Genomic DNA, 12,014 nt, shown 5'->3' on the forward strand with positions numbered 1-12,014 from the left:
TAGTTCATTGTATTAAAATATGTTACCGCACTATGATGGCACATGCTTAATTTGTAATCTATACCACTTGGAATTTTCCTTATTGTGCCTTTCTGTAAACCATTGCGATGGTTATCTAACTTAACGACGGTATAGAAGAGTTTTTAAATAAATAAATAAGAGAAAAGAAGAGAGAAAATCTCCTCTTTGCAAATGAAAGCTGTAACACCCCCCCCCCAAAAAAAAACAAAAAATGGATGGAACCTGTCTGCGACCCCGAGGGAAAGGAGAGTCCGAAAGAGAGACTGAACGTTTTGTTTTGGTTTTGGTTTTTTTTTTTTAAATCAACCAATTAAATTGAAGTAAGTGAAAACTTGCCCGGTCATCTGTGGGCCCTGTACCGTCTGGGGTGAGTGAGCCGGGCTCCCCGGTTTCACTCCCAGCGCTGCTACTAACAGCTCTCAGGTCCTAGCCGCAGCTGCCTCTGCAACCAGGGGGGATGATCCCCTCAGGACCTAGCAACCCCCTGGGATGCTGATCAGAATCTTCTTTACATTTTCCTTGTTTATTATTATTTTTTTTTACCTAGCTGCCTAAGATTAATATAAGAATATTATTTTAAACTAAGGAACCAGACCAGACTGCAGGCTTTGCACCTCCACCATCGGCTGGAGACAGAAAAATACTGACGGGACTGTAGGTGGCACTTTAGGATATAAGGCAGAGTCGGTCAAAACTTCTCTGACTCCATCTGCTGGTAGGGAGGCAAAACCCAGGAGTCTGGACTGATTCGGGTACGTACAGAGAATACATAATTAGGTCCTTATGAAACATCTGGGTATGTCTTTCTTTCAGGACATGTCAAGGGTCTTGTGGGTACGATGTGCAAATGTCCAGGAAAGTAGGATCCATTAGCTAGCTGTGTGCAACTTTTTGTTTCTACTAATACATTGCCCTATCACGCTACTATTCTTCTGGCTCCCGCCATCGCCTTGTCACACTGTTTTGATCATCCCATCTCTCTCCTGTTTGATACACATCATATCTCACGTCCCATTTTCTGCTCTCAGAATTCTCTACCCCAAAAGCATGACTATCCTTTTTTTGTATTAAAATAGCTGCCAATTATTTGGCCACTCCTCAAGCCTTCCTAGATCACTCATCTATTCTATGCTATCTGGCGTGTCCCCTCTGTTGCAGAACTTAGTATCATTTACAAAAAGCCAAACCTTTCCTACCGATGCCGCAGCAAAATCACTTGTGAAAATATTGAACAGAACTGGACACTGGCAAAATCTCTAACCTCCCTTTCCTTGGAAAAACTCCCTCTGCAATCTTACCAGTTAAACAATTTCTAATCCTGTCAAGTAGGACTCACCCGTAGGCTACTCTATTTATAAGCCTCCAGCACAGGCCTTCCTGAAATCTAAATAGACCATATCCAGTACCTTTGGTCACCTAGTAAATGAAATTTATCAGATCTGTTCAGCGATCTACCTCTGCTAAAGCCAAACTGTTCTAGATGTATTTATTTATTTATTTTTAATTTTTATATACCGACATTCTTGTATAACAACCGCAGACATAAAAAAAAGTAGCCAACACTGTATCCCAGACACTGGCAAAGATCGTTAATCTATCCTTAGAGGAAGGATCCATGCTAGATGCACTAAAAGGTGCAATAGTAAAACCGATTTTAAAGAAGAAAAGCAGCGACCCACTTAACCTGAACAACTACAGACCAGTATCAAACCTACCCTTAATTGCAAAATTAATAGAAAAAACTATACAAAAGCAACTAGCAGAACACCTAGATAACAATAACATCCTATATCCCTCACAACATGGCTTTCGAACACACTATAGCACAGAGACACTCCTACTTGCGCTAACAGATAACATCATGAGGGGATTTGATAATGGTAAACATTACATTCTAGTGATGCTAGACCTCTCAGCAGTGTTTGATACGGTAAATCACAACATACTTTTAAATAGACTAGAAGAAATAGGATTAAACAACAAAACAATCAGCTGGTTTAGATCATATCTAAGCAACAGATACTTTCAAGTGCAAATCAAGGATTCTATCTCAGACAAAATAGACCTCCATACAGGAGTACCAAAGGGATCCGCCCTATCTGCTACACTTTTCAACATATACCTGCTACCATTATGCCACCTGTTAGCTGATCTGGGAATCACACACTATATATACGCAGATGATATTCAATTAATATTACCCATTGATGATACAATTGAAAATACATTAAACATAGCGAACATGTATCTAGATATTATCAAGCAGCTACTGAACCAAATGGAGCTAATGATTAATAAAGAGAAGACAGAATTCCTACATTTAGAACGGAAAAAAAAATATGGAGATCTCACAGAGCCCTATCACACTCAATAACAACAAACAAATAATACTAGCAGAGAAAGTATGGAATCTAGGAGTAATAATCGACACAGAACTAAGCCTAAAACAGCATATATCCCTAAAAGTAAAGGAAGGATACGCCAAAATCATGGTCCTCAAAAAACTTAAACCACCTCTAACAACAGCCAACTTTCGATCAGTACTACAGGCATTGATATTCGCAAGCACTGATTATTGTAATGCCCTTCTACTGGGTTTACCATACACCTCCATAAGACCACTACAAATGTTGCAAAACACAGCGGCAAGAGTATTAACTGGCAAGAGTAAAAGAGACCACATCACCGAAACACTGGCTGAATTACACTGGCTTCCCATTGAACAAAGAATACAGTACAAAACGCTATGCACCATACACAAATTAATACACAATGAAAACGCAGACTGGCTAAACACGGCCCTTCGTGTACACATCCCCAACAGAAACTTAAGATCGGCCAACAAAGCACTGCTAACTATTCCATCAGTCAAAACAGCACGACTAACCCAGGTAAGAGAGAGAGCATTATCCCTAGCGGGACCCATACTATGGAACTCCATGCCCCTGGAGTTAAGGTTACAAAGAGAAAACAAAACCTTTAGGAAAAATCTAAAAACCTGGCTGTTTAAACAAGCTTTTCAAATAGAGAAGGGAGAATAGAAACCAGGGAAGCGCAAGGAACACCCATACACACAACAGTAATCACCAAGTGTGCAGTTTTTGTTTTAATAGAGAGCGCATCACTAAAGGATAAGTTACAATTAGAAAACGAGTCTTGTACTCAAAACTGCTATAGAATTGACCTGGACATGATGTTTTTTCACATTTATCAATTTACATTTATTAAAAACTATGTTACCGAACCTTATGGCACCTATGTAAACTGAAAGATGTTAATTGCATTACTTTATGTGCCTTACTGTAAACCGTTGTGACGGTACCGAAAAGATTTTAAATAAATGAATAAATATACATACAAATCATACCGGATTTGTATGTATTGGAGGAGGAATAGCCTAGTGGTTAGAGCAGGGGGGGCTATGAACCAGGAGACCAGGGTTCGAGTCCCGCTGTCACTCCTTGTGACCTTGGGCAGGTCCCTTTACCCTCCATTGCCTCAGGTACAAAAATTTAGATTGTGAGCCCTCTGGGGATAGAGAAATACCTGCAGTACCTGAATGTAAACCAATGTGATATCTCGATTGAGATCGAATGTCGGTATATAAAAATAATAATAAATAAATAAATAAAATAAATACCTGTTTACATTAAAACAGGAGATGCAGGGAAAAAAGTTACCTTTGTCAAATACATTTAACATTAATAACAATGAAAATTGTTAACAAGGGATAACAACTAAGAAAAACATGGAGAAAGGTAAACAAAAGTGGAAGAAACATAGAAGTTAAAAAGAAAAAAAACAAAAAAGGTTGCACAAGGGTTGCACGAAGGGGTGCACAAAGGGGAGTGCCCCTTTGTCGCGCGACGCCAGGTGAAATGGCGCCGTTTACCGGCTCGACGCTGGCCTGGATGACATCACAAGGGGGCGGGCCTCATGCTCACTGTTTTTTTTCATAGCGATCTCCATTCACATTTTAAAGCTGATTTTTTTCTTTTTTTTGAGCTTTTCTCAAAAGTGCCCGGTGCTGGTGGGCAGCCCCCTCCGCCTCAGCGCCAGGTGGAATGGCGCTGTTTACCGGCTCAACGCTGGGGTGGATTTTGGATGGCCATAGCGCTAGAGGTGAATCCTTGCTTCAATCCTCCTATCGCGTGGATCTTCGAGCGCTGTGCTGCCCTTGATCGGGACAGTGGTTTTCTTAGTGACCACAGAAACTAGGGCATCCACCTTGGGAATTCTAAACAATTTATTTTTCTTCCAAGGGCAGAGAATATAATCTGCCCACCCTGAGGTTGTTGTGGTTCTATTTCTTAGGGCCTCATGTAGCAGAAAGGCCTTCTGTGGTCTCTGGGGACCAAATAATTCATGGTCTCCCCCCTCTTACCACTGGAAATGAGAAGACTGCCATCACATCCACGATAAGGGAAGACTCCTCAGAGGAATAAGCTCCCTTCTCCTTGAAGTTAGACACTGAGGAAAGTCCAGATCCTTCCCCCTTAGGAGTGCCTCGGGATAAGCTGTGCCTCCAGGAATCCTGCAAGCCAATGGATGTGGACCCCTGGATAATCCCAGACCAGCCCCTGAGCCCTTATGTAAATGGAGTGTATATGATTTGTAATCTGCTGAGAACTGTGGATCTGCAGAATATATGTTTTTTAAATAAATAGTCTTCTACCACATGTACTCCTGCCATATATTTGTGATCCTGGAGGAGTAGCCTAGTGGTTAGAGCAGTGGGGGCTATAAACCAGGAGACTGGGTTCGAGTCCCACTGTTGCTCCTTGTGACCTTGGGCAAGTCACTTTACCCTCCATTGCCTCAGGTACAAACTTATGGGCCCGATTCAGTAAAGTCCGTGGGAGAGTGGGCGAACACCTGCTCTCCCGGCGCGCACACAAGCCACTCTCCTGTACGCGCAATTCTGTATTTAAATGAGGCCCTGGCGGTAAAAACGGGCAAAAGGAGGCGCTAGGGACACTAGTGCGTCCCTAGCGCCTCCTTTTGGACAGGAGCGGCGGCTGTCAGCGGGTTTGACAGCCGACATTCAATTTTGCCGGCGTCAGTTCTCAAGCCCGCTGACAGCCACAGGCTCGGATACCGGACGCCAGCAAAATTGAACATCCGGTTTTTGACCCGACAGCCGCTGGCCGACTTCAAAAATTTTTTTTTTCTTTTTTAATTTTGGAAAGTTTCGGGACCTCCGACTTAATATCACCCGGTGCCTGAAGAAATTAGCGCCTACCTTTGGGTAGGCACTAATTTCTGAAAGTAAAATGTGCGGCTTGGCTGCACATTTTACTTTCTGTATCGTGCGGGAGGGCGCTATTAGGTGCCGCGGGTTGGACGTGCGTTTTCGGCCCCTTACTGAATAAGGGGTAAGGGAAAACGAGCGCCCAGTGGCGGGTTAACAGTGCGCTCCATCAGATACTATACTGTATCGGCCTGTTAGATTGTAAGCCCTCTGGGGATAGGGAAATACCTACAGTACCTGAATGTAATCCACTTTGAAGTGCTGTAAAAAGTGTGAAAAGCAAAATATAAATAAATAAATAAAATCCTTCTTCTGTGAACACTCATGAAGCAAAACTATTGGTTCAGTATATATTTCTGCTTTTTCTAGTCAGGTTGCAGCCAAAACTGGGAAGAGGAAATAAAAGCAGCTCTTATTGACAGGAAAACTCAAATTTGTCACGAGGACAGCTTGAATTATAGCACACCTCCTTTTAAAGTAACCAGGAGCATCTGGCATCTCTCTTCATGGGAAAGCAAACAATCGCTGCTCCAAGAAATAACAGAAAAAGGCCACACAGCAATTTTCTTATTCTTCGAGTAGCCCAGCATGAAATGTGTTTAGTTTTTTGGAATGGGGAAAGCAAGTAGTGGTACTGCAAGCTAGAATTCTTGTGCAACAGGTTCTCTCCTACAACATCAGAATACTAAATCGTTTATCGCAAGGTCACTTACATTCAGGTACAGTAAGTATTTTCCCTGTCCCCAGAGGACTCAGTCTAAGGGGCTTATTTACTACAAGGTTTCTCTCATTCTGTGTCTATGGGGAAAATGCTTAGTAAATCAGGCCCTGCATTTGTACCTGACAAAATGTATATAATGTATGCTTTCAAAATTTTCTCACATGTAAATCTTGTAATGGTTTGTTCTCTTTGCAGAATATATATTTAAATAAAAATATCTGATAAAAATATAGTGCACATCCCATACATCACTTGGCAGCACAGATCATATATATCTATATATAGATATATATATAGAGAGAGAGAGAGAGACTCTAACCAGCTGTCCTGTGATAATATAGTTTATTTACTGACATTTCTGTTTTGCTTCATTAAAAAATGCAATGTTCAAAGAGTTATGAACTGAGAATTTTTAATGGTGTACAAGAAGATATGAAATAAAATAAAAACCATCAACCATTTAGAAAATAATTACAAGCCAGCACACAAAGTGAGAAGACAGGACAATGACCTTATAAAATCATCCCAAAAGTGCTATACTCCCCCCCCCATGCAAAATATCCCTCCAGTCCTACCATACTCTTCCCCCTGGACCTAGGACATCTGAAACAGAACCGCAGGCTGAGATAATGCAGCACCTTCGTACAAAAGTGAAAGCAGCCGGCATTACACATCAGTCCTGAACAGAAATGTTTTCTAGAAGCCAGGAGATCCTAAAGAGATTAGGATTCTAAAAGATCTATCCTAGGAATATCATTCCAGGATTTGGGGCCTGCATGATTACAGAAGGTCCCACTCCTGGTGCTTTAACTAGTGGTAGCTCTAACAAGACACCTTGGGACAAGCACAGGTTTTTGGTTGGCTTCTAGAGGTTTAGATTTTCCCTCAAATAGGCTGGACCCAAATCTTGGAAAGCCCTGAAGATAGTATCAAGCTTTTGAACAGTGCATGAACCAGGACAGGGAGTCAATGCAAAGCTTATATAAACTTAAGTGAAAATAAAAATGTCACATAAAGCTACTGGATGAAACTGCTGGAACAAACACTTGCACCCAGAAATCCCTACCCCTGAAAATGATCTGAAACCTGTTTGTAAATATAAAAGAAGATGGTAATAATAGCCACCCTGTTCAAAGTACAATGTATGAATAATATAAAACTGCACCCTTACACAAAATCGAAGCATAAAACCATCTGGTTCTGCAGAACCCAACTGCTGACAAAACAAAAACACTTTCTTTCTGCAAAATGATGCATGGAAATAAAAGGTTATCAAACAAAAACTAATATACAGGGTAATGCATTTGTATTGGACTAACGTAATACATTTCTTGAATTGCTTCAGGATTTAACACTCCCTTCCCTCAGGACTAAACAGAATGAGCAAATCAGAGCAAGAGATGACATTTGCCAGAAAATACAAATGAATCATAGAATACACATAGGGAGCTTCCTTTTCAGTTTTTATTTTTCCCAGAAATGTGTATCAGTGTTTACTATAACTAACAAAAATGGGAGGGAAAAAAAGTGTCAATTTTTCCAATGAATTTTCTCCCATTTTTGTTTGTTCTAATAAATACTGATAAATTTCTGGGGAAAAAAATAAAAATTGAAAATGGAAGTCCCTAAATACATTACAGCAATAGTATGATGGAGAAAGGGGTGTTGATGCATCAGGCTACTTATTTCTATAGGTGTATAGTGCCTTATCCATAGAGCTTACAATCTATTCAACACAGACAAGCAGAATGGAATTCATTCAAAAAGGCAGAAAATTGATCCGGAGTGCAGGTTAGAGCTGTAAACCAGGGAACGATGGAAGATAAAGACCCAGCTGGTCATTCCGGGCTGCCCACCAAGTTGTTTAGAGTAGTAACTTCCACACCATGCAGGTTACCCTCCATGCAGAAAAGTTACGCCAGGTTACTTTTCTTCACTAGGAATCCTCTGTGTCTATCCCACACCTATTTTTGTCTTCACCACCTCTTCCGCAGTGTATGCAATGCATCCACCCTCCTTTACGTGAAGAAATATTTCCCAATGTTGTTCCTTATTCTCCCACTTGGAATTTTATATCATAATCCCTAGTTCTACAGCTTCCTTTCCATCAGAAAAGGTTTGATTCTTGTGCATTATAATACTGACTTTTAAATACCTGAAAGGTATTAATATCTCCACAGTATCTTCTCCTCTGCAGGGAATACATATTCAGGACCATCTGTTTCATCTCATATGGCTTTTCATGTAAATCCCAGGTACATGTTGTCTCTATCCCCCAGTTACGCCTTATGACCTTGGGCAAATCACTTCACACACCACTGCCTCAGGTACCAACTTGGAGGCCAATTTACTAAAGGTTTTCCCTCATTCTTTGTCTAGGGGGGAAAATATTTAGAATATTAGGGCCCTAAAGGGACGATGCAATAAATTTTCAGCGCCCGCTTTCTTAGCGCTTGCATGGCGTCAGCAAGGGGGCGCCATGCAATTTGCAAATTAGGGGGTCACGCTAACAAGGAGCCGACCCCATGGCAGCTGCCGAGTTATGAAGACCGATGCCGGTAAACTCGGCATCGGTTTTCATAACCGGCCCTCTGCCGAGGTTTGTTTTGTTTGTTTTTTTTAATTGAAGTAGTACCAAAAAGCAGTTTTTTCTGCTTTTCTGTACTTCTTCTACGTGCGCTCAGCTATTAACGCCTGCTCCAGGCAGGCGTTAATAACTGAGCGATAAATGTGCGTCTGAGACGCACATTTATTTTTTTGAATGTGGAGTAATAGCCTCATTCACATGCATTTGCATGTGATGAGCACTAAACTCATTCACTCCGCTTCGGACGCACGTTAAATAGGCGCTAATCTCCCTATTGCATTAGGGGGTGGATTAGCGTCTATTTAACCTGCAACCCACAGCGGGTTAAACAGTGCGCTTGTGTGAGCGCACTGTATTGCATCAGCCCCTAAGACTGTAAGCCCTCTGGGAACAGGGAAATGTCTACAGTAGCTGAATGTAATTTGCCTTCAGCTACCAGCATGAACTAAAATACATTTACAGAAGTGCTTGAACATTTTAACAAAACTATCTTATGCTCATAGATTGTTCTATATTTCTCTTTCAATATCCTGATCATAATGTCATTGATGTAGTGGTCTGTTTCCAATGCTCCTCCATGGAGGTGTTATCTATAATACACAACAACATTAACCTGAACAATAATGATCTACTAGGAATAACATTTAAACCTCAATTTGCATTTTTATATATTGTTGGTTCATCCTATTTCATTGTAAAGCTTGTTGCTGCATTATGTTCTAATATAAACCGAGGTGATGTTCCATACGTGCCGCGGTATATAAAAAAAACCACAAAAATAAAGAAATCAACCAATCCCCCGACAAACTCTCAGATCACAGAACAAAGGCCTCCAAGAAATTCTGAACTTCAGAGGCTCTCATCTAACACTTAGATCTCAGAACTTCAAACACTAACAGATAAACAGAAATTCAAAAGCGACTTAAAAACTTGGATATTCAAAAATGCCTTCTGCTCGACAGAAACACCCAGTTCCCCATGACTCAGATAACATTAATAATTCTTTAACAATATCCCCCCTCTCGTTAATCCTTTATTTCAGCTCTATTTCTACGTCAGAAGTCTACCTTTGTATTACTTCTGTTTCAATGAATGTCTTTCCTCTTTATAACACTCATTTTATTTATGAATGATTTACCTGTAAACCATTATGAACTAGTGATTCTCACATGGAATGACGGTACATAAAACATTTAAATAAATATTGCTCTTCTTTATGATGCAAAATTTTGGATTCAAATGTACAAAACATGATGCATGCATTAAATTTGGTGCACAAAGTATTTTCTCTGCACATAAAACATGCTATACTTGCAGAAATAGTGTTTTATGTACGTAAATCCTGAGTACAGGCCCCTGCACCATGAACTCTGTGTTACGCTGTACAGACAGATTAATCCAAGGAACTTTGCTCCAGCAATATATATTATTTTATTTGATGTTTATACTCTGCCTTTCAGACACTTCATAGTAGGTTACATTCAGGTACTGTAACTATTTCCTTGTACCTAGAGGCAATGGACTGTGAAGTGACTTGCCCAAGGTCACAAGGAGCAGCAGTGGGATCTGAACCTTTACTTCCCTGGTTCACAGCCCCCCGCTCTAAGCACTTGGTTATTCCTCCAGCATTAAGAAAACATCTTTGTTTTATGCAATCAAATTGTATTTTTTGCATGCTAAACATATCTTCAGCGCACAGTTTGGGGTTAGTGTACTTTTTTTTAAACTTCCAGTGCGCTAACAAACCATTAGCTTACTGCATCGGCACTTGAATGAATTTTTTAGTGCATAAGTTAAGGATTTCAGCGAGTTTCAATGCACAGCTAACTACATCGGCCCTGTGTCTGGACCTCAGGAAAAGAAAGCTGACTTTCCAGTCAGGAAATATATTAAGGAAGCCCAATAAAAGGAACCATTTTCTATTCTTTTTTGAATGAAACTTCAGAACTTTACATTATTTGGAGTCCTTTGTTTCCAGTGATACGAGAGGGACAAGGCCGTGCGCATGTCAAACTGCTGCCGCTCACTGGCCTCCCGGGTCAGGCCCGAACCACAGCAGGACTGCAGGAGACAAGGCCGAAGGCCGAAGTCCGAGCGCCTCCCTCCCCGGGCTCGCAGCGGCCGCCAGTCCCCACTGGTACTTACTCGAAGCCGCGGCCTGGTCATTGACGTCCGCCAGGGGCCCGGGGCTGAGGACTAGAGCCGCGCCTGTCACCGGCCCGAGCGAGCCGCGCTGCCGCCTCCCAGAGCCGAAAGCCGGAGAGAGAGAGCGCCAGCGGCGGCCAGACAGGCCCAGAAGAGACTTAACTACAGCGCCCCCGCGCGGCGGCCCCAGGACCTGGCAACAGAGGCCTCCGCAAAGCTCCCGCCCTACTCCCCGCACACAGCGGAAGCGCCTCACCTGCACCCCAGCCCCGGACACTGCCGCTCCTCCCAGCACCGGACACTGCCTCTCCTTCCGGCACCGGACACTCTGCCGCTCCTCCCAGCACCGGACACTGCCGCTCCTCCCAGCACCGGACACTCTGCCGCTCCTCCCAGCGCCCCGGACACTCTGCCGCTCCTCTCAGCACCCCAGCTCCGGACACTGCCGCTCCTCCCAGCCCCGGACACTGCCGCTACTCCCAGCACCCCAGCCCCGGACACTGCCGCTCCTCCCAGCACCCCAGCCCCGGACACTGCCGCTCCTCCCAGCACCCCAGCCCCGGACACTGCCGCTCCTCCCAGCACCGGCCACTCTGCCGCTCCTCCAGCACCGGCCACTCTGCCGCTCCTCCCACCACCCGAGCCCTGGACACTGCCGCTCCTCCCAGCACCGGCCACTCTGCCGCTCCTCCCAGCACCCCAGCCCTGGACACTGCCGCTCCTCCCAGCACCGGCCACTCTGCCGCTCCTCCCAGCACCGGACACTCTGCCGCTCCTCCCAGCGCCCCGGACACTCTGCCGCTCCTCTCAGCACCCCAGCCCCGGACACTGCCGCTCCTCCAAGCACCCCAGCTCCGGACACTGCCGCTCCTCCCAGCACCGGACACTCTGCCGCTCCTCTCAGCACCCCAGCCCCGGACACTGCCGCTCCTCCAAGCACCCCAGCCCCGGACACTGCCGCTCCTCCCAGCACCGGACACTCTGCCGCTCCTCCCAGCACCCCAGCCCCGGACACTGCCGCTCCTCCAAGCACCCCAGCCCCGGACACTGCCGCTCCTCCCAGCAACGGACACTCTGCCGCTCCTCCCAGCACCCCAGCCCCGGACACTGCCGCTCCTCCCAGCACCGGACACTCTGCCGCTCCTCCCAGCGCCCCGGACACACTGCCGCTCCTCCCAGCACCCCAGCCCCGGACACTGCCGCTCCTTCCAGCACCGGCCACTCTGCCGCTCCTCCCAGCGCCCCGGACACACTGCTGCTCCTCCCAGCACCGGACACTCTGCCGCTCC

At 44.3% G+C, this 12,014-nt stretch overlaps 1 protein-coding gene across 1 annotated transcript in view; it reads right to left on the reverse strand.

The window, feature by feature from the left end:
* The window catches only part of PTP4A2 (protein tyrosine phosphatase 4A2), a 45,732-nt gene extending 34,853 nt beyond the window's left edge, over positions 1–10,879 (reverse strand). The window contains exon 1 of the mRNA XM_029619350.1: positions 10,726–10,879. The gene's annotated coding sequence lies outside the window, so the exon portion shown is untranslated. The remainder of the gene's footprint in view (positions 1–10,725) is intronic.
* Positions 10,880–12,014: the final 1,135 nt, after the last annotated feature.

Source organism: Rhinatrema bivittatum, chromosome 11, assembly GCF_901001135.1.
Source record: "Rhinatrema bivittatum chromosome 11, aRhiBiv1.1, whole genome shotgun sequence".
Taxonomy (NCBI): domain Eukaryota; kingdom Metazoa; phylum Chordata; class Amphibia; order Gymnophiona; family Rhinatrematidae; genus Rhinatrema; species Rhinatrema bivittatum.